The following is a 24489-nucleotide window of genomic DNA, read 5'->3' as shown; positions in this document are numbered from 1 at the left end:
TACTTTCGCAATGAGTAACCAAGAATTACCTTTTTTAGATCTGAGGATTAGGTCAGAAGGGGGAACTTTGACTACAGTGGTATATACTAAACCCACGGACAAGAACAGCTTGCTGCATTTTAGCAGTGCCCACCCCTGAGCATTGAGGGAAAATCTACCTATAGGTCAAGTCCTACAGCTAAGACGGAACTGTTATAAACTGGCTGATTATAAAGTGGAGTCTAATTTGTTGAGCAAGAAATTGATAGACAGGAGTTACCCCAGACGACTAGTAAGAAAAGCTGAATAAAGAGCAAAAATATAGTTACAGCGGCATCTTACTAGGAGACAATAACAAAAAGGAATCACACCAACTAATTTGCGAACGCACCTATACCAACACTTCTAATACAGTAAAAAATTATTAAAACCAAGAATTGGCATATATTGAACAGCAATAGCCTAAATTATGAGAGACATATGTTTTCTTTCAGACACAACTGGCATTAGAGATAGTCATCCACACAAGAACTAGATGAAATGACACATGAGATCAGAACACACTATGGGGTATAACACAAGCAAAGGGCCATTTTCCATGTGGCCAATTCTCTGTGTGTACACTAACCGCTCACACGAGGAGCACCGACCTAGGATTAGAGCACCCGTTCGAACTCACATGAACTGTAATTCCACTATTCTGATTTATCTGATTGTGTGGCTCCGTGTACTACAGTACTTTGGATGACTACCAGAAAGGTCAAGCAGAGGACTATTGAACATTATAGCACCATTGGGTGGCAACAAATGGCGGCTAAAATGACGTCTTATTTTGTACAGGTTGCGCATGGTGAAAATGACCTGAGATGGGCAGTGATCAACAGACTAGTACAGAAGGTGAACATGACTAAAACCATAATAGACCAGAAAAAAGTGGGTCTGTAGACTAGGGACCTATCATATTGTCTTAATGAAGAGATCCCTTGGGCGTTACAGAATTAAACAGGATGAACAATGCATAGGCTCCAGGCTTAGTCTAGCGTTGGGATACACATAGGAGGGCTCCACTGCTGTATGCCAGGATAGTGGATGAGATTGGAGAGTTTTGATATGAGGGATATTACCAGCTCCGTATTACACTTATTATAATAGACTAATTTAGCAGATGACATTAGAATGATTTACTAAAACAAAAATAAAATTATGAGGTACGCTGATTGGCCAACACAAAAAAATGAAGGAAAGAAAATGTATTTAGAACTATAGGATATGGAATAGCGAGTGTGGGATATTAATCGAGCTTTTTTATAATACCAAAGGAATATGCATGTCCTTTAATCCAGTAGAAGTGACTGCACACGTTAGCATGAGAAAGTAAAGGGAAATACATTCCCATTCTGCTTTGAGGCACTTGTGCCGTTGATGCATGCGTATGGCATGGCGAAGGAGGTTGCAAACGACTCACGATTACACAGAATCCTTTAGAACTGTGGCGACATCTCTGGGAACGAGGGGAAGTGGAACAGAGCAGAGTGGTAGTAGGGACAACGGAGGGCGGCTCCTTAGGAGTAAAGTGGACTATGCAATGTTACATCAATAATAAGTAAAAGCGAAAAGGTGGGACTCATTCTTGTAAGTGGTCCCTAACAAGCAGTATTTATGTTTCTTTTGTAGGGTGTGACTAAAGGGACGTGGCCTTGGGTCTGTTGTTCCTGACATTTAATGCCCTTTGGGATGGGCATAGCTATGTGAGTATATCACAAAATATTCCATATGTATTTGATGTGTGTAATAATTCATTAAATACACTCACGATGCGGTACCTGTTATGAGCATGACGATTTTAATGTTAAGAATAAATGTGTCTGTTTATCAACAACTACATGTGCATAGGAAGCTTGTGATGTGTATTTAAAGTAATTGTATGTAAACGGTATGAAATATCGGTTGATCTTGCGCCTTTACTAGAAAAAGATAGTAACACATGCTCTTATGAAATGAAGTTAGGCCTGTATATTTTATGTTGTTTGGTTATGTCCTAGAGAGCCTTGACTGATAGGATTAGGGATACAGGACACAGTGACTAATAGAGAGTGGGGTACTAGCATCAGTCCTGATGAAAGCCACAGACCCTGAATGGCCTGTAGATTGAAGGCTGAAACATGTCAACAATGGTGAAGATGAGGATGTTCAGACATTATATCCAAGATATAGCACCCACTGAGCTTTATTAATAATACCAGGGGCAACTTAAAATAAAGGGATACTGGGTTGCACCCTAGGTATTTTTATCTTATAACACCTAACCCCCTTTGAACGAAATATCTTTGAACTACTACCTTAAATACAGTAGAGCCCATCTTGGTTTACATGGACCAAGATGAGATCCGATGATGAAGTGTGACACCAACTGGGTGTGTAAGGGTCACAAAAAATCCATTCCCGATTTTGGATCTGAAGTCAGTATGAAGTTCCCTGGGTTTTTAGTCGGAGACAAGGGTACATGGCACTTTGTGTTTTTGTATACTTATTGGAAGGCAGTATCCTGTAATCTCATTTTGGATTTAAAGAAACCTCTCTCCCCTCTAAGGAGTATGTATCAACATTCCCTTGACATAGTGTAATTGATCTGCAGTCTTACAGACTCCAGAGGAAGCTATTAGGAATTAAGAAGTGGCATTGCAAAGCTGGCCCTCTATCAAGCCCAAACTCAAAACCATGTAGGAAAGTTTGAGACAGAGTTTGGATCAACCAAGATAGCCACCCCCTGAGATGACTCCACAGGACAGTGTTGAAAAAGGGCAGACACCTGATGAAGGGGGCCATAGCCAGCAGCATCTGAAGTGTATTTTGATACAGGAGATGACCCTGCAGTTGACATAGGCAGGGCCGGCTTTCGCGCTGGTGGCACCATATGCAACAGTCATCATTTGGTGACCCCCGCCCCATGACCACCTCCTCGGATTCCCTCACTACCACCCAGCAAATGTCTCCCTTTCACATACATTCATTTGTTTTAAAAGTGCTTGTAACGGCTGGCTTTACTAATTAACTCATCTATACACATAAAATATAGTTCTGTTCTTTGCAGTATGCATAATAATGCTCTACACTACTTTATGGTGAGTCAAAGCTGCTGCTAGACAAAACCCCCATCTCTCTCCCTAGCAGGAACATTAATTGCAAGAGGTATCTTGACAATTAAATGAGTTTCCTGAAGGATAGACGCACAAGAACATTTTCAGGAGGTGCTTTTAAATCGCAAGTTTATACTTTATTGCTAAACACAGTGCCCACCCCCTCAGGTCAGAGACCTCCAATCTGGGCCAGCACCCGGTGCGGTCGCACCACACACACCGCTCTAAAGCCGGCCCTGGACATAGGCAGCTTAGCAGTGTTGCAGTGCAGGCAATGTCCCAGGATGTTTTTTCCACCTGCATCTGTGGGGATGCCTCAACTGACTTCCTGACTAAAGTGTTGATCTCTAAGCCCTGGATAGCAGGCTGTGGTTGTCTAAATGCCTTTTCACAATCCCTTATGTAGAGAGGGAGGTACACAATTCTGTGAGACACAACCTGTACAATAGAGGGACTGAGACTTAAGCAGATCCGGTGTGCTGACCTGTCCTTAACTCAATAAAATGGCATATGTCTGCTGTGCTAAATGTAGGGTATTTTGTCTATGATGATGTACTAAGGATTTACACCAAAAGATCCTTCATTTACATTAGTTCTGCTACAATTTTGATAGCAGCAAGATGAACCTGCATGTAGTGCGCTACAAGATATTAGTTATTATCAATTAAGTGACTCCTGATTGAGAACTGATACAAATTCCAGACCACAAAAATACATCCGAATACATGGAATGTTAGCTGAACATATCAGGGGAGATTTTTTTCTGGAAGGTAAAGATCTAATCCGTCTTAAGACCCCAGTTTTAGAAAGCGAAGGACACTCTGCCTGTCTTTCTCTGCCGTGCCTGTATTTTCTATACATTTGCGGATTTGGTAATTGATGAATTTTGACTTTGGTAATGAGATTCTCTCAGAAATTTCTAAATGTGATGGCGTTTTTGTTTGTAAGTAAACATGCTGATCGCTAGGGCTTGAGGGTATTCCGGGGTGGGTCCACCTGTGAAACCTTGTTAAAACTAGCAAACCTACATGCATGTGGGCGTTTGTGACGTTTTATCAGGTTGCTTCCCTGCCACAACATGCTTTTGTTGATGCATAAATAATTCCATTTTGGATGCAAGGCTGAAGAGGAAACATTCACGATTTATAGGATGCAATCTAAAAAAATTATCTCAAAGAAAACCTTAAAATATTGACAAAGCGCAAACTGGCTGTAGTGTCACATTACTGCATGCAGAACTGCACACCTGTAAATTTTCATGTGTGTAAATGTCTACTAGCATTCTGTGATAAATGCAGCTATCTTGGAGGGCTCCCGGAAGCCTTCGTGAATTGGTGAAAAATGTTTACACAAAACGTGGGCTTTCATCTATGGCGTAGATTCACAAAACATGTATGACTATGGAAAGGAGAGGAACAGGAGTACTCCTATGTGCACTTTGATGCATTTTTGAATGGACCCCAAAACGTCTAACTCCTTGTTAGTAAAAGCGCAAACAAGGTCACAATCCTTTCTATGTTTACCAATTGTATATAAATCTTCCCCAAAATATTCACTTATATTCCCATTTTACTCAATTCCGAAGGCATGTAAGAGTACATAAAAGACTGACTTTGAATATGCTCTGAAACAGGACCACTGTGAATTAGGCAAGCCAGGGACCTGGAATGTGGCCATTACGAGAGGGTTGAGATTACACAGACAACGCACACGTGGTGCTGTAACATAAACTGAGGCCCTGATCCACTTAGCTACATGGCCAGCAGGATCACAAAAGGCAACCTTTGATGAAAGCAGGAATGTACCAGATAATGGTATCTTTGCTCGATAGTCTTTCTACAACTGACAGTGTTATCTTTTAAGATCATCAATTGTTCTGTAGATTGTAGAGGATGTACTTTTCAGGCGTTGAAGCAGAAATGCTTGTTTTTCCTTCTAGGTAGCAAAGAGGATATCAAGTATTGATTGTCTATGCTAAATTGTAATCTACCTACTGTTAAGTAGCAGAAAAATAAAGATGCAGCTTTTCATTTTGAGTTAGTGTTGTTAGTTTTTGCTAAATAGAGTCTCTTTATTACACATTAGCGTTTTAGCACCAATTCTTATAAAACAGTTTTCAGTGACATAAAAAATACTTAACAGAATGGGGTGACAGTCACACCAAGGCCCAACATGAATACAAGTTTTGCGGTTGGGCGTGTGCCCCAAGTCAATTACAGATCAATTGAGCTTTCTGCCTTGAAATGTTATGTTAAGTTGATTGAAGACTTTGATTGAAGTGTTTGAAAATTTCTGGTGACAGCAAGCGGGAAACAGTAGAAGGGAAATCGAAATTTGATGTCCAGTTGGTCGAGTCTCTTTGACGTTTGTTTGGCAGATAACATTGTTGTGCTATAGGAAACGTACCATATGCGAGGGTGGACATTCCCTTTGCAAAGTTATTTAGAGAAGTGGTATATTTGGAGAAGTTTTTACGCAACGTGCAGTTTTCATTTCTGCTGTCCTTTACGTTTAAAATGTCGTGTTTACGTTGAGGTTTTTTGTCCAACACATTATATTAATATATAATTTTGCTAGATTACAGTGTGTTTACTTTGATCTATTTTAATAGCCGATCCACAAATGTTTCATTTTTTAATATATTTTTCAAAATAATGGCTTGTTGTTACACTTAATGTTTAATGTCTGTCACAAGTGAAACACTTTTAGTGTCCTCTGGAAAGTGTGTATACTTTAGAAAATGTCAAGAATAAGCCTTGAATTACACACGAAATGGGAGTGTGCAAAGATTTCTGTGTGTGGCTGTTGCTGTCAAGTGGGGTTTTCCCAGTAATGCTTCAAACCACAAGGGTTCTCCTGGTTCCTGTGCATAGACACCTGCGTAGGAGGACAGCAGCTCCGAGTAATCCCGGTAAGTGTTACCACTGCCCTCAACACCCACTTTGTCTCCTCCTAGGATAAAGCCTAGACTATGACTCAAAACATTCAGGACGCGATTTAGTGGTCAGGCACAGCATAGTCACAACATGTCCCACACTAAACAACCACCGATATGAGTCTGCATGCCTGAGTACGGACTACATATCCGGTGAAATCCAACAGAAGAAATGTATTCAATTTTATTTTATTTCATTTTTTTTTTTTTGTAAAGTGCAATTCAATCGGGTGGTTCGGGGCACCAAACATAGAACTAAAGGAAATGCTTGGTCCACTTACAGAGGGCTAGCGAGTATGAATGGTAAATAAACACTCCGGTACAATCAGAAATAGGCATTATTGAGGCATTATATATCGCACCTGATACACAATTTTCTAAGATGATGATAAGTGCCGTCAAAATATTTACCTGCAGAAAACTCTGAGGGGCCGGAAAACTCAGACTCGCCAATGAGATTTGCGGCACCTATGTAGGCAGGCGTTTGTGTACGTTTTTTAACATTGCACTTGCTATTCAGGGATACGATTTAAAGAAGAATCTTTGCGTCAAAACTGCTAAAAGTCGGGGAGGTAATAGGGCAGTTACGACACGGAGCTACATGGAGTTCTAAACAAAGAATGGGCGAGGAGTGACCTCAGAGGCCGATTAGGTGACATTAAAGAATTGAAGAGGAAAATAGGTCAAGAGTGTGAGGCAACGTGAGAAGAGGGAGGATGGTGTGTGAGCAATGAATAAAGCGGAGGGTTGAGAAGGAGGGAGCTGAACTCAAGGAGAAGGACAATTAAAAAAGAAAGAAAAAAAAAGAGCAGGAAGGCTGAAAGGAGCCGAGTATTAGGAACTAAAGATGCCAAGGATCAGATGGAAACAAGTAAGTAATCTGTCTCAGACTGGAACAGCAAATGATAAAATATGTGGCGAGTGTTTGTCATAAACAAGGAGTGTATACTGTGCTGTGTCCAGAACACTGCAGTTAAAAAATAAAAATAAATAAAAAAAAAACAACAACCATGAACCTCGGGCCTTGCTGTAGAGTTTGGTGAATGCGGAACATCTGTCTAAACAAGGCAGAGAGAAAGGTTGCTGCCATCCGCATCCTCACAGAAACTGTGCTTCTGGATGGGTCAAGATGGAAGAGCACCACAGAACCAGTCTCGATATCGGAAGACATACAGGAGAGAGCATTAGACTGTATTTTGGCCAGACAGTTATATATGAACTATGCTTCTTGCACCCCACGCTCTCTTGCAGCAGCATAATTGGGTGCATTTAGACATTTCAGCTGTGTTTTACGCCACTTGTCTATGGAACTCATGCCACTGTTTCACAAGGACGTATAGGTAGGGCTAATGGAAGTATGCATTACTTGCAAACAAAAAAGACATGTTCCAGATCAAAAGTTACTAAAAATAGGTATCACACTTGGTATCACTCAATACAGATGCTTTCCAAAATCTAATTAATCACTTTTCAGCTCATTTGCCTAAACAGATTTAACGTGTTAAATTGACAAGATAGTAGTGCTGTGACAGAATGTGTCATGTTATGCCGCATAATTTGTCTATCCTTATAGCATAATTCCACCGCCTTTGCAGCATATTCTGGTGGCCATGCTTATGGACTAACAGATAAACATGCACCTTGTTCTTTTGTGGCTTTTAAAGCACAGCGTGTATATTTCTGCACCAAAAATATACCTTAGAATGTAGGTCAAGAGAATTAATTTACCTCTGTACGAGGCTTCAGCATGGCAACATTTAGAAAAGTACATTTGTTTTTGGCACTGTACGTGTAAATGCTTTGAGTGAAGGTTCAAAGATGTGCGCTGCCCTAATAAAGAGATGAAAGGTGTGAGACATTATTAGAAGCTCAAATGTTCGTTTAAGAGTGAAAAGGTGCTTGAGATTGAAACTCCTGTAATACATGTCTAAATAGGTCAAAAAATAGGTGACAGAGACTTATCAGTCACAGAAGTATCCAGTGGATCACGTGACCATCTACTAAAGCTGAATAAAAAAAGGTTCAGTCACTGCTATAGGAAAATATTATTTGCAGTCAAATTTGCTATGGGATAGGCCTCGTTCGCAGGCACTTGGGCTGCAGCTTGCAGTATTTGGAAGACCAGGTTGTGAGATGATGGTTAGGGGTGTGCTCTATGTGCCCAGTACACTAAGGCAGCCACACATCTGCACCCGTTAAACTACTGTATAGGTGCAGATAAACCAAACATTCTCCAGTAGGGTGTTGCTATATTACCAAAACAAGACTGTGAGCAGGAGTCAACTCTGATAGGGGAAAGGCAACCAATCAGTGCAATGGAACATTTTTGCCCCCTACAGAGAAACTTTTTCGCCTTGGAAACGTTCCTTCCCTACCCCGCCAACAAATCTGAGGGTGCTCCTTTACCCTTCCAACTCTAAATAATAAAAGGTATGTACTCCAGCTTTTGGACAACCCTGAATGTTTATTATCAAATTAGTAGTGTTACAATTTTAAATCAAAATAATTAAGCATAAATCAGTGATCACTTTATTACGGCATATATGACAATACTCCAGGCAATTAACTTCAGCAAATGCAAGTGAATGTTAGTAAAGACAGCATATACAGAGTAAGATACAATTCTGTTCCGATAAAGGGAAACTCCCCAGTTTTAATCTGAGGTTGTGGGTAAGTCAGAAAATTTGAACCAGTTGGTGTCAGCAAATATAGCATAGAAGACAGAACCAAATGAGGTTCCAATCAAGAAAAAAGAGAAATCTACCTGCTCTAGAAAGTATACATATGAGCATAAATTTAAGGTGATTTGGGTGTCAAGAGAGAGAAAGGAAACTTCTGACTGCAAAGGTGGACAGAGGCAAGTTTGAATTATCTGAAGGCAAATTCACACAGTTAAAACATGTCATTTCATCTAAGTGATGCATTGCTCAGATTCCCACTAAGAACCAATAAAAATTAATGTTCTCACTGTGCTTGGTGTCTGCTTCTTTATCACAGATAATACAATACCAGATTTTTCCACCTTCATGGCCTTCATAATACCTAGCGAAGGAATATCCCCCTCCTCTGCCTCCCATCCCATGCAGGTGTTGATAATCATCATGAATCCAGTTATTTGCAACATACTTGATATTCACACAGTAAATTAACAAATAAATTATACATTTAATGAGGATACTGTGACTCTGGTGCCTAGAACAGAAGGAGAGATGCACAGCAAGCAGAAATGCAAAGCTTTACATTCAATATGGAGTGGGGTTCCTATGACTTAACCGACTATTTTAATATGTACATGTTCAAACTAAAGCTTGTAACATGTAAACCACACATTTTACTAAATGTAAGTGTAGAATAACGTGAGCACGTGTACGAGTCATAGTTATGCGTGTTACAGGTTAACATCTCATTGATGATGACACTGCATCACCACGGATTTGAGGATGATGGCTGCAGTTCATTTCGTTAGGAAATCTAAAATGCTGTGGAGTTGCTAAACCTTTAGCTGCTGGCTGTGAATGTAACTATGGATGTGTATTTCGCACATGAAGCACAAATCCAATGTCCGCGTTTTAATAACTCCAAGGGTTTGAAAGTTAATATAAAAGTATTGATGCATTTCATTGAGGCTGCGTGGTTTGAAATGTAATTGCACTCTGAGCTATGGAAATAATCCAATTACCACACATAAATGGATTTCATGTCCACTGTGATTTTCCTAGGGAATCAAAAGCCACCATTAACAATGACAAGGAGATTGCCTGCCTGCTTCTCGTAGATTGGGAAGACCTACCAACAGGGTGGAAAAAAAAGGTAAAAACCTTGGTAGTGCAGGCTTTGAATGTCTCTCTCCCTTTCAAGACATTGCATTTGACTTTAGTGTTGATGACATTTGAAAGTGAAAGACAGATTTCAGAGGAAAGAGTAAGAATTGACTTATCAGGTCTCTCATAGCCCATAGGATAGGAGCCTAAAAAGCAGCCCTGGACAGTTGGTGCCTGAAAATCACATTCTCATGAAAGGAAATATATCATACTGATGGAACATTAAGAGATTCTGGGAACTTTCGGGATTCGTGTTGGAAACTGGCTCCAAAAGCATTCAGTCTCATTCTTTAAAAATACCCTGTCAGGCTTTTTGCAAACTAGAATCTATCCAGAAATAGAAGGCAGGAGCAATCTCCACTCTTGTGAAGAGCCCGCACTCCCATAAGCATGGGAGAAAAAAGAAGGAGCTCTTTCCCCTTCTCTGGAAGCTGCTAAACAAGTATAATGCATAGCAGCCTCCTGACTAGAGGTCCACAGGCACATTTGCCCCTCCTGGTCCACCTGGGGAAGCTGCGAACTTGCTGGCGGGAGATATGTCTGGCGACGTGAGGACTAATATGAAAAGTCCAATGAAGCCACAGGATAATTTAATGCTTATTTGCATGTTTCTGGTAACAATGGAGCAGAAGTGTGACTTTAGAACAATGAAGGAAGATGTATGTCTGGAGGGGAGACATTCACAAAAAGCTGCGGGCCCAAAAGAAAGGGTGGTTGAAACCAGAACATTCCATGCTGGCATATGGGTGGCTGTGGAGGCTGAAGCACACCTATATGGTTGTAGTGTGCCCTTGAAATAATTTTTGGAAACAGAACAGTATTGTGTAACTCCCCTTTCATTATTTGTGAAGATTGAGAAAAACCTTTGGAGAATATTTGTTCAACAACTCAGGATAAATGCAACAAACCCTGGACCCTGGATCATGTAACCTGTTTCAGCCATCTCTTTGCTAGCTGGTTAACCAGTGACTAAACTTAAAGCATCGGTGCTGCTTATTGGATGGCTCGGATAAGAAGCAATGGAACCAATCTATCATAGATCTCAGATCTATGCTAGACATGCAAGGGATGGATTTATGAGAGAATGGTACTATTGTCATAAAAGGGTACCCTTACACTCCTTGAATCATTTTACTACCACAACGTATTCCCAATGCTCATGAAGTAGGTATTACAAATGGTGGGATGCCTTGCAAGGTTTTCAACACCCACAAACAGGTGAGTTTGTTTCCCTCCAACTGATCCCACAGTGGAAATTATCAGAGAATTCCTCCTGCCAAGAGCTAGTGAAAAAACATTTTCAAGGTGGCAATGGGAGTAAACAGTCCCAAATTGTATGTGGATGCAGGGTAAAAAACGTCTTTTACATATGGATACATTTAAAACATAAGAAGAAAATACATCTCCTCTTGCAATCACCCTGTATACAGTTCCACTATGTTCATTCCAGAAGCAGAATTCACAAAACCTTACCAGGGTTAAGCTAGGCAACCTGCAAATTGCTTCTGGAATATTTTGTGAATTCCAAAAAATGTGAAATATTACAAAAGAAATCAAATGTCTAAAGTTACTATATGTTTTTTTTTTAGACTCATACACATATTTAATTTGTTGTTGCTTTTTAAATCAAAATTTGTTTTAAACTTACCTTAGATCCTTAATCCTATTTTTATAATTTTTAAGTTTTTTTCTTAGGAAAAGCTTTTACTTTTACCCACTGTTGGTTAGGATTTATAAGTTATTTGTTTATTGAGCTGTATTACTGTGTGTGAATAGTTACACACACAACTAATACCAATTGATCCTGCCTGCTCCACTTTTCTATCCTACATGCACATTCAAACAACCTGCTGCAGCTGTACATGGAATTTCCCATCTGCATTCTCAGATACTGTGATGCAAATTACTGCAAAATATAGACTACCAAACAACTTATGCCACTGCCAATGAAGGATAAGTTATATTTAACAACGGTCTTCACCAGTCATAAGATGTATAGATTGTGACCAATTTACAAGTAGCATCTGTACCAATATTCGTCAAACATCAGCTTGTTCCCTCCCATCCCACAGCAAACAATGGTGCAATGCCCGGAGAACTCAGCCAAAAATGTTCTCACTGTCTGGTCACAAAGCACAGCCTAGAATGAATCACATGTTTTATTATCAATGGTGTTGCACTAAGTCACATAAGTCATAAAAAGAATATGTATCATATGGAAACTTCAGTTTATTCTTGGCTCAGGGACAGTGCACTGCTTCCTATAATAAAAACATATTTTATTTGTTTCACAAATTACATGCAGATTGGTTTGATGGATCAAACAATGCGTTTCAATCCATAAAAGTTTTGTCTTCTTCAGGGTTGTTATTTATCCCAATAGGAATATATGCAGTAATAATTCAATAAACAAATCTTAAGTCTTTTATAGCAGGATGACCATAGATAAGTGGTGCAAATCAAGGCATCAGTACAGTACAATGTTATCTTTATGCATGCACCAGAAAGGGCCTTGGTAAGCCTTGTTCATTGGAATTTTATACTATATAATGAATATATTTTGTAGAACATACACTATGTAATTTCTACAAGAAAGAAAAACCTTTCAATGAAAGGAAGCATTGAACTATGCTGCTGAGTCAAGCTCAATCTGATTACTCTGACATGAACGAACAATAAGATATACATTCTTGATGTTAATGTGTGCAATTCCATTAATATATAAAAGCAAATATATAGATTGTATGCACGTACAATTGGTACACCAGAAAGGAGATGTACAGGAATTTTAAAATTCAGGCTAACACATGCAGGCAGGTCTCTGTGATACAAAACCCACTGTGATAGGTGTACTGTTTTTACATTTCAGGCCACAGTGCAATGATACCATTCGATTCCATAACTTACAGGCAATGTATGAGCTTCACAGGGCAAGGCTGCCTGCTACAGCATAAGTATGAACATAATGCAATAAGCTCAGCACACAAATATCTTGATCAATTATCCCAGCTATTTAAAGATTTGTAATGCTCCCTCATAACACTCATTGAAAGTTTTAAAACTCTTCTAATACACAGCCATTGAGAATTTATGCTCTGATCTGAAGCACTGAATTGCGTATTGACCATTGTGGGCTATCTGCCCTGTACACAACTCAGAGCCTTGGATCAGGAGAAGGATTCAACTCAATCCATTATGGTATACATTAAACGTGAACTGCTTTTAAAGCTAAATGCGCATGCACTCCTTATATGAAACTCAGATGCCTCTACATTCGCTCCTGCCTAGAAAGACATACCGTGGTGCTCTGTTAACCACAAAATCTGCATCAATAATTGCATGGTGTTAGAAATGGGGCTTTTGGTTGGCAGTCAGGTTGCCCTCTGTCCAGGCAAGAACCCTCACTCTAGTCAGGGTAAGTCACACACAATCCAAAATCAGCCTGTGCCCACCCTCTGGTAGCTTGGCACGAGCAGTCAGGCTTAACTTAGAAGGCAATGTGTAAAGCATTTGTGCAATAAATCATACAATACCATAATATGACACCACAAAAATACACCACACAGTGTTTAGAAAAATATATAATATTTATCTGGGTATTTGCAGGTCAAAACAATCAAAGATGCAATATGAATTTGTAAAGATATCACTGAAAAGTGATATAAAGTGTCTTAAGTCTTTAAAAAGCAAACAAAGTCTCTTTCAAGCACAAAGTACCTGGTTTCTAGTGGAAAACCTCCGCAAAGGGTCGCAGAAGAAGAGATACGTGGAAAAATGGTGTGTGCGTTGATTTCTCCCCAGCACACACGGACTTGCGTCGTTATTTTTCACGCGGGGAAGTCGTGCGTCGTTTTCCGGCACGCGGACAGTCTCTTTCTGTGGATCGCGGGGATTACCAGATGTCCCGGGTCTGTGCGTGGATTCTCCTGCTTGTTTTCCGGCTGCGCGTCGTTCCGCGGGGCTGTGCGTCAAAATTTCGCTCTCACGGCAGGCGTCGCGTCGATTTCTCCTTGGAAGTCAGGCAGCGTTGTCCCTGCGAGGCCGTGCGTCAAAGTTTCGGTCATCCCGAAGGCGTCGCGTCGTTCAGCGTCGGTGTGCGGCGTTTTTCTCGCCCCGGAACAAGCTGTGCATCGAAAATTTCGGCGCACGAAGCGTCCAAGTGAAAAAGAGAAGTCTTTTTGGTCCTGAGAATTCATGGAACAGGAGGCAAGCTCTATCCAAGCCCTTGGAGAGCACTTTTACAGCCAGACAAGAGTTCAGCAAGGCAGCAGTCCTTCGTAGAAAAGCAGACAGGTGAGTCCTTTAAGCAGCCAGGCAGTTCTTCTTGGTAGGATGCAGTTTCTGGTTCAGGTTTCTTCTCCAGCAAGTGTCTGATGAGGTAGGGCAGAGGCCCTGTTTTATACTAAGTTTGCCTTTAAAGTGGGGGTGACTTCAAAGAGTGTCTAAGAAATGCACCAGGCCCCCTTTCAGTTCAATCCTGTCTGCCAGGGTCCCAGTAGGGGGTGTGGCAGTCCTTTGTGTGAGGGCAGGCCCTCCACCCTCCCAGCCCAGGAAGACCCATTCAAAATGCAGATGTATGCAAGTGAGGCTGAGTACCCTGTGTTTGGGGTGTGTCTGAGTGAATGCACAAGGAGCTGTCAACTAAACGTAGCCAGACGTGGATTGAAGGGCACAGAAAGATTTAAGTGCAAAGAAATGCTCACTTTCTAAAAGTGGCATTTCTAGAATAGTAATATTAAATCCGACTTCACCAGTCAGCAGGATTTTGTATTACCATTCTGGCCATACTAAATATGACCTTCCTGCTCCTTTCAGATCAGCTGCTGCCACTTCAACAATGTATGAGGGCAGCCCCAATGTTTGCCTATGAAGGGAGCAGGCCTCACAGTAGTGTAAAAACGAATTTAGGAGTTTTACACTACCAGAACATATAACTACACAGGTACATGTCCTGCCTTTTACCCACACAGCACCCTGCTCTAGGGGTTTGCTAGGGCGCACATTAGGGGTGACTTATATGTAGAAAAAGGGGAGTTCTATGCTTGGCAAGTACTTTTAAATGCCAAGTCGAAGTGGCAGTGAAACTGCACACACAGGCCTTGCAATGGCAGGCCTGGGACAAGGTTAAGGGGCTACTGAAGTGGGTGGCACAACCAGCGCTGCAGGCCCACTAGCAGCATTTAATCTACAGGCCCTAGGCACATATAGTGCATTCTACTAGGGACTTATAAGTAAATTAAATAGCCAATCATGGATAAACCAATCAATAGTACAATTTACACAGAGAGCATATGCACTTTAGCACTGGTTAGCAGTGGTAAAGTGCCCAGAGGTCAAAAGCCAACAACAACAGGTCAGAAAAAATAGGAGGAAGGAGGCAAAAAGTTTGGGGATGTCCCTGTCAAAAAGCCAGGTCCAACACATGGACTATGCCCCTTACCTTTCCTAGAAGTAAAATATGCAAAATATTGGTGATCTGGTTGATGAAACACTTATGGAAGCAACCATCATATGAAGGTAGAAGGTTAAATATATTAACAAAACAACAAATTACAAACATATTGTGATTTCTCAAAAACAGCGTTTTGTGTCTGCATAACACAAGGTGGGCAGTACAATATAACATTATTAGGTATGGCACACCATCGTCTTGGTCCATCTTTAAAAACATGGAAACGTGGCTTAATATATCCTTCCTAGAGAACCGAAGGGACACATAGCATTATAGACCCTAAGTACTTGTTGTACTTGATGCAGTGCATACTGATTGATTGCCTCTAAAAGGTTAGCGTGTTTTCAGGAAACTTAAAAAGTGGGCTATGAAGCAATTACATGCTCTACATGAAAAGGAGTGGTACACGATGCGAGGAAAAATATATACAAGAGATTATAGCAGAACAGTAAGACACGAGATCAAGGGGGTGGGGTTTATGACAGGTGTGATGTAATACAGCAGTGGGGAAGTGAACGTGGAGGAAGGAGGTTAAAGGAGGTTGGTTGGATGAAAAGGGTAGCATGAGTAACACAGTAGGAGATAAGCAGAGCTTAGGTGAATACTAAGCAGGGAAACTGAGGGCATTTTCATGTGTGCTGCTTGACCAGGTGTCATTCATAATAATTTTAGCAGGATATAGCTTTTATGGCTACAAACAACATATTCATTAAAGATTAATCAATCATTATTTTGTAACCTCCAACCTATGCTTAATTGCTGAAAGCAGTCTGTGAATGAAGCAGAGCCATGGTATGTTGGAATCTACAGTGTCCATTAAAATCTCATCTCCTACCCTGGAGTATGACATTTGCCATCAGCTTTTGTGTCTTCCCTGGGGAAATAAGGCTGGTGTTGGTAATGTGTTAGATGTGGTTTTGTATATCATTACTATTGATGTGCTAGAGTCACAATGACTCTAGAGATCCAGGAGGGTGCTGTAAAAGCATGCAGGGATCATAAGAATGCCTGAGGAATATGTTGAATAATCCATCTCAAGTTGCTGCTGCACCTACAGGAGAATCTGACCTTCATTCATCATTTTATGAAAGAACAGCAATGCAATGAAGTTGCACTACCTCAGATGACCTTGGTAGGCCCCTCTGGGTGAAGCAAACTTAAAACAATAAACAGCCTCATAGGGTAAAGATGTTTAAGGGGAGGTGGGTAAACCAAGGCAGGTAAGACCTGTCCTTTAAGTGTTGTTTGTTCGGATGTGGGGCTGGAGTTGCTGCCTTTTGCCATGTCAAGTTCATATGTGAAGAAACAGTATCTTGAAATCATGTATGCTGAGGGGATTCCAGGAAAGAAATCCTGGTGGTCATTATAGAGTTTGACACTGGCTGGATTTAAATTGCATGCATGTTGGGAACTAGCCATGAGGTAGAGTACCACCAGTAAACTCAATATCCCAGTAGGTCACAGTTTCTTTTGGTGCTATAGAGATGGCAGCTAGTTTGGATTAGCAGGTATTATATTCATCATGGTTTTTGCCATCATTACTAGGCAATTTGTGCTCCAATGTTGCTAAACCGGCACCTCACAATGTGGATATTGGTTTTCAGGCTTCAAGTCCTCAACTCCCTAAGACTAGATTGTGGACATTTGGATTCTCAGAGAAGTAGTCTGAAGTCATGTGTGAATTGCAAAGTCTGAACTGTTTATGTACTTGTTTGAACTCTAAAGATTAGGACTATATGTACAGCTAAACATTCCAATGGAACAAGACGGGCATTACATATTTCATACACATACAAATATTAATGTAGACAGTGTATAAGTTATTAGAATTCCAGTATGTGAATAGATCACTAAATATAGGGAATCACAGGATGTTAATGATGTTTTGCATGTTTTCAGTTTACAGCAATAAAGTAAAAATATATTCATACTTCAAAAGACTGCTTTGGAGCCACAGCTTTAGGCAGTTTTTCTAACAAAAGGAGATATGCAAGTAAATCTGTTTAGTAAGGGATCCATATTGTTTTTTGTTTAGCTTTCAGGAATTTCTAGTTTACTGAAAAATCATACAGAAATGATAATACAGAGCTATTACTAAGGTATGTATTTCACCATTACAGTTATGTTCATTGTTCCACTGACAAGTTACTTAAGGTATATCTTTATCTTACAGAGATCCACTCAGTCTGCAGCCTTCTTTGACGCAGGAAGCGATGAGTAAGAATGTGGAGTCCTGTGTCTCTATTTTCTCTCTACCACTGGCTCTCATGTTCTCATGTGTAGACAGACATTGGTAGAGATGGTGACAGATGAAAAAGAACATCACTTCCATTGGATCATGTGCACAACTTAGTGAAAGATCTGTAATTTTCCACTAGACGGTTCTTCTATTAAAGAAGGTGGCTGCTGGACTAATGAAGCCCGTCAGGGTTTCAAGATACTGGATCACTTGAATTGGAAAACACAGTTGAGGGCTTTGGTAGAGCTTCACAATTTCTAAGTAGGATGAGGTGAGGGAAGAGACCAGAGCATTTATACTATTCCAGATCAATGGTGTGGCGTGTCATGGTCCCATAAAAAGATCGCAGAATGTGCATGTAGAAATGGTGTCTTCTTCTGGGAACTGATGCCTTCACAATCACACCCTAAGGACATATGGGAACCATTTCTCAACTACCTGCGCAATAGAGACACCGCCACCTCCTCGCCACAGAGACAGTGCCACCCTCCTCATCCCATTGCAGCCTTGTTCCCTGCAAGCTGTGAGGGACTCTGATACGTTCTTGCACCAGATATGCTAGGGCTACCCAGACATCTTTATCACCGCCCCTTCTTTTGTTTATTCTTTTATGGGACTTGTTTAAGTGATACCTGGGAAAGGATATGTCTCATTGACGCTACTTGCTTGACTTAGGCCACACTTTCAAACAAGGTTATGTACTGTGGAGATAGAGTGCCTCCTTCTTCCCCACCCTCCTAACCCCTTTTTCCTCTTCCACTCCCCCCCCCCCCCCCCCCAAAGCTCCACACCCTTCTTTACTTCTGGATTTCCCAGATGTGACAGTTGAGTGTATTTTTCTTTATCAATGGCAATAAATACAATTAAAAAATACCTGTGTCTTAGCACAGTGGAGTTCCTCAGCTATCTCTCTAGACCTTTTAGCTATCAATCACTTTTGGGAAGCATTCCTGGAATTAAGCATCACAGAAAGATATGAATCAGGTGTTTTGAAGAAAGCTGTAATGTTACAGTAGCCAAATCGACAAAGCAGAAGCTGATTATTTCAGCTGGTGTACACAATTTTCTTGGTCAGCTAGCTAGCACATCAGTCCTCGGTTGCACGGAACCAGAATAGATTGGTAAATATCAAGAGTATGATGACCTTGGGTTTGAACTAAGTCTTCAGTAATTAGTGGTGTTTGACCTATTCATCCCATTGTACTGCACTTCGACTTTATAACAAAACCCATTAGAATTGGATGATTGCTAAACATATTTCACTTACTACCTGTTTTTCCAAGATGAAAATAGTGGGTATCTCAAAGCAACTAATCTATTTTTCTGACTGCATTCTGTTTGTCAGAATTAAATGATTTCTGATATAAGGCAGATGCTCAACTCTCTATGGCTAACCTTGGTATTGTCTAAGTAAGGTCCACCACTTGACCTCTTGCTATTTATCTAACTTAGTGGAAAGATTAAATCTATCTAAGATCTAAATGCTTAGGTTGTTTGTGAAACAACACTGTTTAATATTAATACACATAGACATTTAAAGTATTTAATTTGATTGGAGTTTGTTAAACACTACAGCAAACCTGAGGTGTATGCTAGTGTTGATGGTAGCTGTGACAAGAGGTACAGAATCCTAGGAATCAGATGGATCATGAGTAAGAGGAGCACCAGCTTTCTGAAAGTGAGATAGTAAGTCTCAGTGCATGTAAGAAGTCTAAGAGTTTTACCCATGAGATATGGAATATAGTGCCCTGTGAAGGACAATAAGTAGGAGATACAGAAAGAAGAGTTAAACATGCAGATATGCGTTTATGTTTGCCCGTGTCCTGAAAAGTGGACACAAAGTGCTGGTAATGGCCCTTTCTGTAGGGTTATACCCAAACTTTTGCCTTTCTCTTCCTATTTATTTTTACCCTGGGCACCTTACCACTGCTAATCAGTGCTAAAGTGTATGTGCTCTCTCCTCTAAAGCTTGGTATGATTGGCTTACACATGTTTGGCTTATTTAATTTACCTGTAAGTCCCTTGTACAGCAGTATACCATGTACCCAGGGCCTGTAAACTAAATGCTACTAGTTGGCCTGCAGCGCTTATTACGCCACCCACAGAAGGAGCCTTTCAAACTTGTGTCAGGCCTGCCACTGGAGTCCTGCGTGCTTATGAAGTAGGTATTACAAATGGTGGGATGCCTTGCAAGGTTTTCAACACCCACAAACAGGTGAGTTTGCTGCCACATTGACTTGGCAAGTCAAACTACTTGCCAAGGCCTAAACTCCCTTTTTACTATGCCTATGTCACCCCTAAGGTGGGCCCTAGATAGCCCTATGGGCAGGGTGCTGTGTATGTAAAAGGTAGGACATATACTTTTATGAGTTACATGTCCTAAAAGTGACAAACAGCCTATTTCATTTTTCACTTCTGTGAGTGCTGCTCCTCTTACAGATTTGTATTGGGAATTCCATTATATATCACTAAATGGTCATTTCTGATCTGTGAGGAGTAGCATGGGCAAGTTGGGTATGTTTGGAATGGTGGTGTAAAAAAGTTTTTGCTTACTGGTGTGGGTGAGATTTACATTACTATTTTAGAAATGGCACTTTTAGAAAGTGGGCATTTCTCTGTGCTTATAACTCTAGTTGTTTGTAGTCTAACACCAATCCATGTCTGGGGCAAAGTGACAGCTGCACTTGGTACATACGTTCTAGACAGCTATAACACAGGAAGGGCTGGGTGTGACAGGAGAGGCATATGCATACATTTATATAGTGATAGCCTTCCTGGGCTGGGGAGAGGGAGGGTTGTACATACATGTGAATAGGCTATGTCCTGCCCTGTCCTGATTACCCCTACTGATGAGACAGGGCTGGGTTGCAAGGGGGTTGTGTTTCACTTGAAAGGCTCCTTTGAAGTTATCCCCCGAACAAAGACATTTTTGATTATAAGTAAGGGTCTATAACCCCATGATTTTTTAGAGCATTTTTGGAACAGGAACTGAATCTCTGCCGAAAGGACTGCTGGACTGCACAACTGACTCATCTGGACTGCTCTTCTGCTGTTGCCCTACTACCTGCTACTTGTGGGTGACCTAAAGGTCTCACTGGATGGCTTTTCTGCTTGATGCCCTGCTGCCAGCTGCTCCCTGACAAGTGCAGGCTAACGGGCTCCGTGTCCTGCAGCTATAGCACGTAGTGCACGCAGTGCTTTGCTCCTCATTATCTATGCCCGGTGTGGATTGAAGCACTACCTCATGTCATGCGAATTAGATGCTTCAGGATTTTCCTAGTGCAAGTGCTGGGTGGCTTAAGAAGAGCCCGTCTTTGCCTGCCTGCAGCAGCCTGCAGCAAGGAAAGCTAAGGAGCACTGCTGTTTCTAAAAATCCAAGCGCTTGTTGAAGCGCTTTCACGCACAGCCTGTGCATGTTCTCTCACCTTCTCTTCAGCCATGCTGGAAGACACCGCTGCGCCCCAGCCCCGCCTGCATTTGCCTGCTTTGTAAAATCACCACCATCACTGGGTGCAGACCGAGCCGTCTGCTCTGGTCAGTATGCACTCGGAGCCTGTGAGCCACCTCAACCTGGAAGCCGCCAGCCACGTCAAAGGCCCCTTCCTTGCCTAGAGTGGCTATTTGAGGACCTTTCTAAACAGCAGACTGAGAGGCCCCGGAGTGGCTCACCCATTGGAAAGCCACATGGGTCTCAGCACCTGCACTACACACTCACAGGCAAATGTCTCTCACTGTGTGGCGCGAGGGACCAAGCAAGGTCTCCCCATGGTGCACTGAAGTGTGGGGGTGCTCCCCCTCCTGTGTTGGCACATACCACTTGGGGGCACTCTATGAGTGTCACAGTACAGAGTGAGACCTCGACAGAGCCCCCATTTCATTGTGAAGGAGACACACAACATTTACCATAATATTCTTAGTAGGTGCGCAGGTGCGCCTGCAGCCTACGCCTCCCTGAAATCATTATACAAGGACTCCCGAGGAGTACTGTAACCCTACTAATCTGTGCCAACAAGGGAATATGGATGCAGATGTTTCTAGTAGTGATACATGTTTAACACCTTCTTGGTGATATTTGGTGATTTAGATACTACAGTGAGCACAGTAAGTCATGTGTTTTCTTGCTATGACCAACCTGCTACATTTCTTGTCCTGATGTCTAATGTATGTCGTTTATGGATTCCTGCACTGTCAGAATAACAAGTACTATTATAGGCTGGCGTAGTATGTGCAGTATTTATGATCTGTGTATCTTTATCTTACGGTCTGTTGCATTTCATGCCCTGATGTTATAATGCATGATCATTGCATTGTCGTGATAATGGGTAGTGACTCAGGATTTGCATAGTGTGTATGATCAGTATATTTGTTGCTTCACTTTTAAGAGTAAGAGTGTTCTGTCCAATCCTAGTGGAGGTGCAATTGTAGTGGTTAAACATTAACTGCAATCAGGGAGGGTAAAAATCACAAGCCCTAAACAAGTCAATGGGGGCAAAATGGACATACAAGTAAACGCCTGTGAGTTCATGCTAGATGAAAATGTTGAGCAGAGGCCAACGAAGTGAGCAGAATTAAACAAAAGCGTTCTGAGTTCAGTCTTTTCTTCTAAAAGTTAGCATACCAAAACCAGGATGATTGTGTTTTTTGATATAGAAGCCAGAGTTCTAGTCCGAAGCCCAGGCCTTTGTCCTTACAGTCAAATAGGTCTCCATTGCTGTCACCCCTCTTTCTGTGTTGTCCAATCATGGCTGTAAGGGTGTATTTCCTACACTCATCAATATTACTTATGCTGTTGTTGTCATAGTATCTTCACTGTGGGAGTCAATCTCGACATTGATGAAGGTAAGTTGTTCCAAAAGTGTTTCTAAGATGACTTCAGTCACTGATTTTTTGATAAGTCTACCTTTCACTGAAAATGCTATGAAAACAGGGGCTGGTGGGTGTGTTTAGGCTTTGACATAATTTACTTAAAGATATTCTCAAGATGGTATGGTTATCCATCCTCATTCATATTTTAAGAATCATGTGCTAATGCTAGATCTGTGACTGTAGCATCTATGCTGGCAATGGAAGACAGAGTAAGTCAGGAAATTAGACCTTCTGGTTGGAGATGGGGTGACTACTAAGTGTCAGTTGGGACATTTTTGCCTTTAGGAGTCTATGTGCACGTTTTATTTTTCTTATTGATTTTGGAGTAAACAATACAGTAATTCCTCCTGTGTTCTCTTTTGAATTTTTCAATGACGTTCAGGGGCAGCTGTTAATAGATATGTTTCTATGAGGCTCATTTTAGGTGAAAATTACCTGCTGTGTTGTAATCAACAGAGTGCATGCGCAAGAAGAGAGGGGAGGGTGGGGTCCACAGGAGCATTGTTGATTTCCCTGCACTTTCCAATGGAGTAGATGCCAATGTTAGTACATACATTATCAGTTATGGGTCTATGTTTGTGTAAATGCAGTCAGTTGTCCCTCCAGTTTTACTATTCCTTATGTATTTTTGTGGCGATTAAACCAGAAACTCATGTTGTTTCTTCTTACGTGTCACGATCGCTTGAGAACGGTTTATGCACTGGTCGCTGGAGGCAGACCGACCTATGCAGTACCTTCATGCTGATGCTCGTTGGATGGCCGGTGGAGTGGAAAAAGGGGAGGTCAATAAGCTCAGTAGCTGCAGCAAATGATAGGTCTAGGGCACTCCCGGTCCTGTTTCCTTCCATTAATGCCAGAAGCATAGATGACAAGTGGGGAAGAAAACGTGGAAAATTCTGCAAAAGATCTGAATGCACTGCAATTGTTCCATGGGTCTTTGACCCTGCAACCGGCCACTTTTAGTTACTTTTACATCTTCTCCTAACTCCAGAGTCCTGAAAGTTGAACCAACTTTGTATGCCCAAGGGCACACATTCACCTCTCAAAGCTCTGAAGGCATTTACTTTCCCCTTTAAAGGACTTGTAAGCGAGGGAGCTTAAGCCTAGCAGAGCTGTGCCTAACATCAAATCTTTTAATGTTTTAACTTTCAGTGCCATCTCAGTCTAGCAGCTCTACATCACAGCCATAGATCACGGAATAGTGCCACCATACCCCAGTCCTACACCTACGTCTAATAAGGTTGCATTTTCTTTTGCCCTGGTACTGAAGGCCTTGACACTTAATCAAGAAACATGAAGACAATTCCCTTCATACACTCCACATGTGGACCAATCTAAAACAATGCCTCTTCATGCCAGACTCAAGCGGAGGAAAAAACGATCCAATAATACCTATTTCGTTTGAACCACAGTCCAATTCCATCAATACTACAAAAGTAGCAATTATGCTCTGCTCAATAGATTTCTTATATTTTTCTATTACTAAACTGAAGTTGCCACCTCCTTCTGGGCGCGTTCTAAAATCATTGTTAGATTTCTCGTGTTCTCTGACGTTTTGCAGCATTTTTCCAAGATAATTATCCATCGATCATTCAGGGTAAGCGGTATGCCAATAAATCCTAAACACCTCTCTAAAAGACAAATGGAAAGACACAGATGCACTGCATACTCATCTATCAGGCTTCATCAAATAACATTGCGAAACTGTAAAAAGCATCAGCGGAGGTACATGGTATCTCTTCTACTGCTCAGCTCCATGGCCTGCTGAACAGATAACAGAGGGTGCGGTACCTGGATGCACAGAGTATTACTCGATATTTAGTTACTACTTAGTGTTTTGTGCATCAAAGAACCTAGCACCAAAATTCGTGGGAATAACAATGCAGATTTCGAACCTATATACGGGAATACCATGGTTGTATCCTGAGAAATAGGGAATCAATGTGGATGTAAGCGTTATTGAGTTCACAGCATTACCTCCTTTTCAGGTTGCTTCACACGTGCATTTCACAAAGAGTTTCCTGGGGGAAAATCAGACTAAAAGAATTATGAGTTGCAGC

The 24489-nt window shown here is 41.3% G+C and overlaps 1 protein-coding gene across 1 annotated transcript in view; it reads right to left on the bottom strand.

The window, feature by feature from the left end:
• Positions 1–24489, bottom strand: part of GAS7 (growth arrest specific 7) — a 1110982-nt gene that overhangs the window by 198954 nt on the left and 887539 nt on the right. The gene's annotated exons all lie outside the window — the stretch shown is intronic.

The sequence above is a fragment of the Pleurodeles waltl genome, chromosome 7 (genome assembly GCF_031143425.1).
Source record: "Pleurodeles waltl isolate 20211129_DDA chromosome 7, aPleWal1.hap1.20221129, whole genome shotgun sequence".
Taxonomy (NCBI): Eukaryota; Metazoa; Chordata; class Amphibia; order Caudata; family Salamandridae; genus Pleurodeles; species Pleurodeles waltl.
This window is presented reverse-complemented; position numbering and strand designations above follow the sequence as displayed.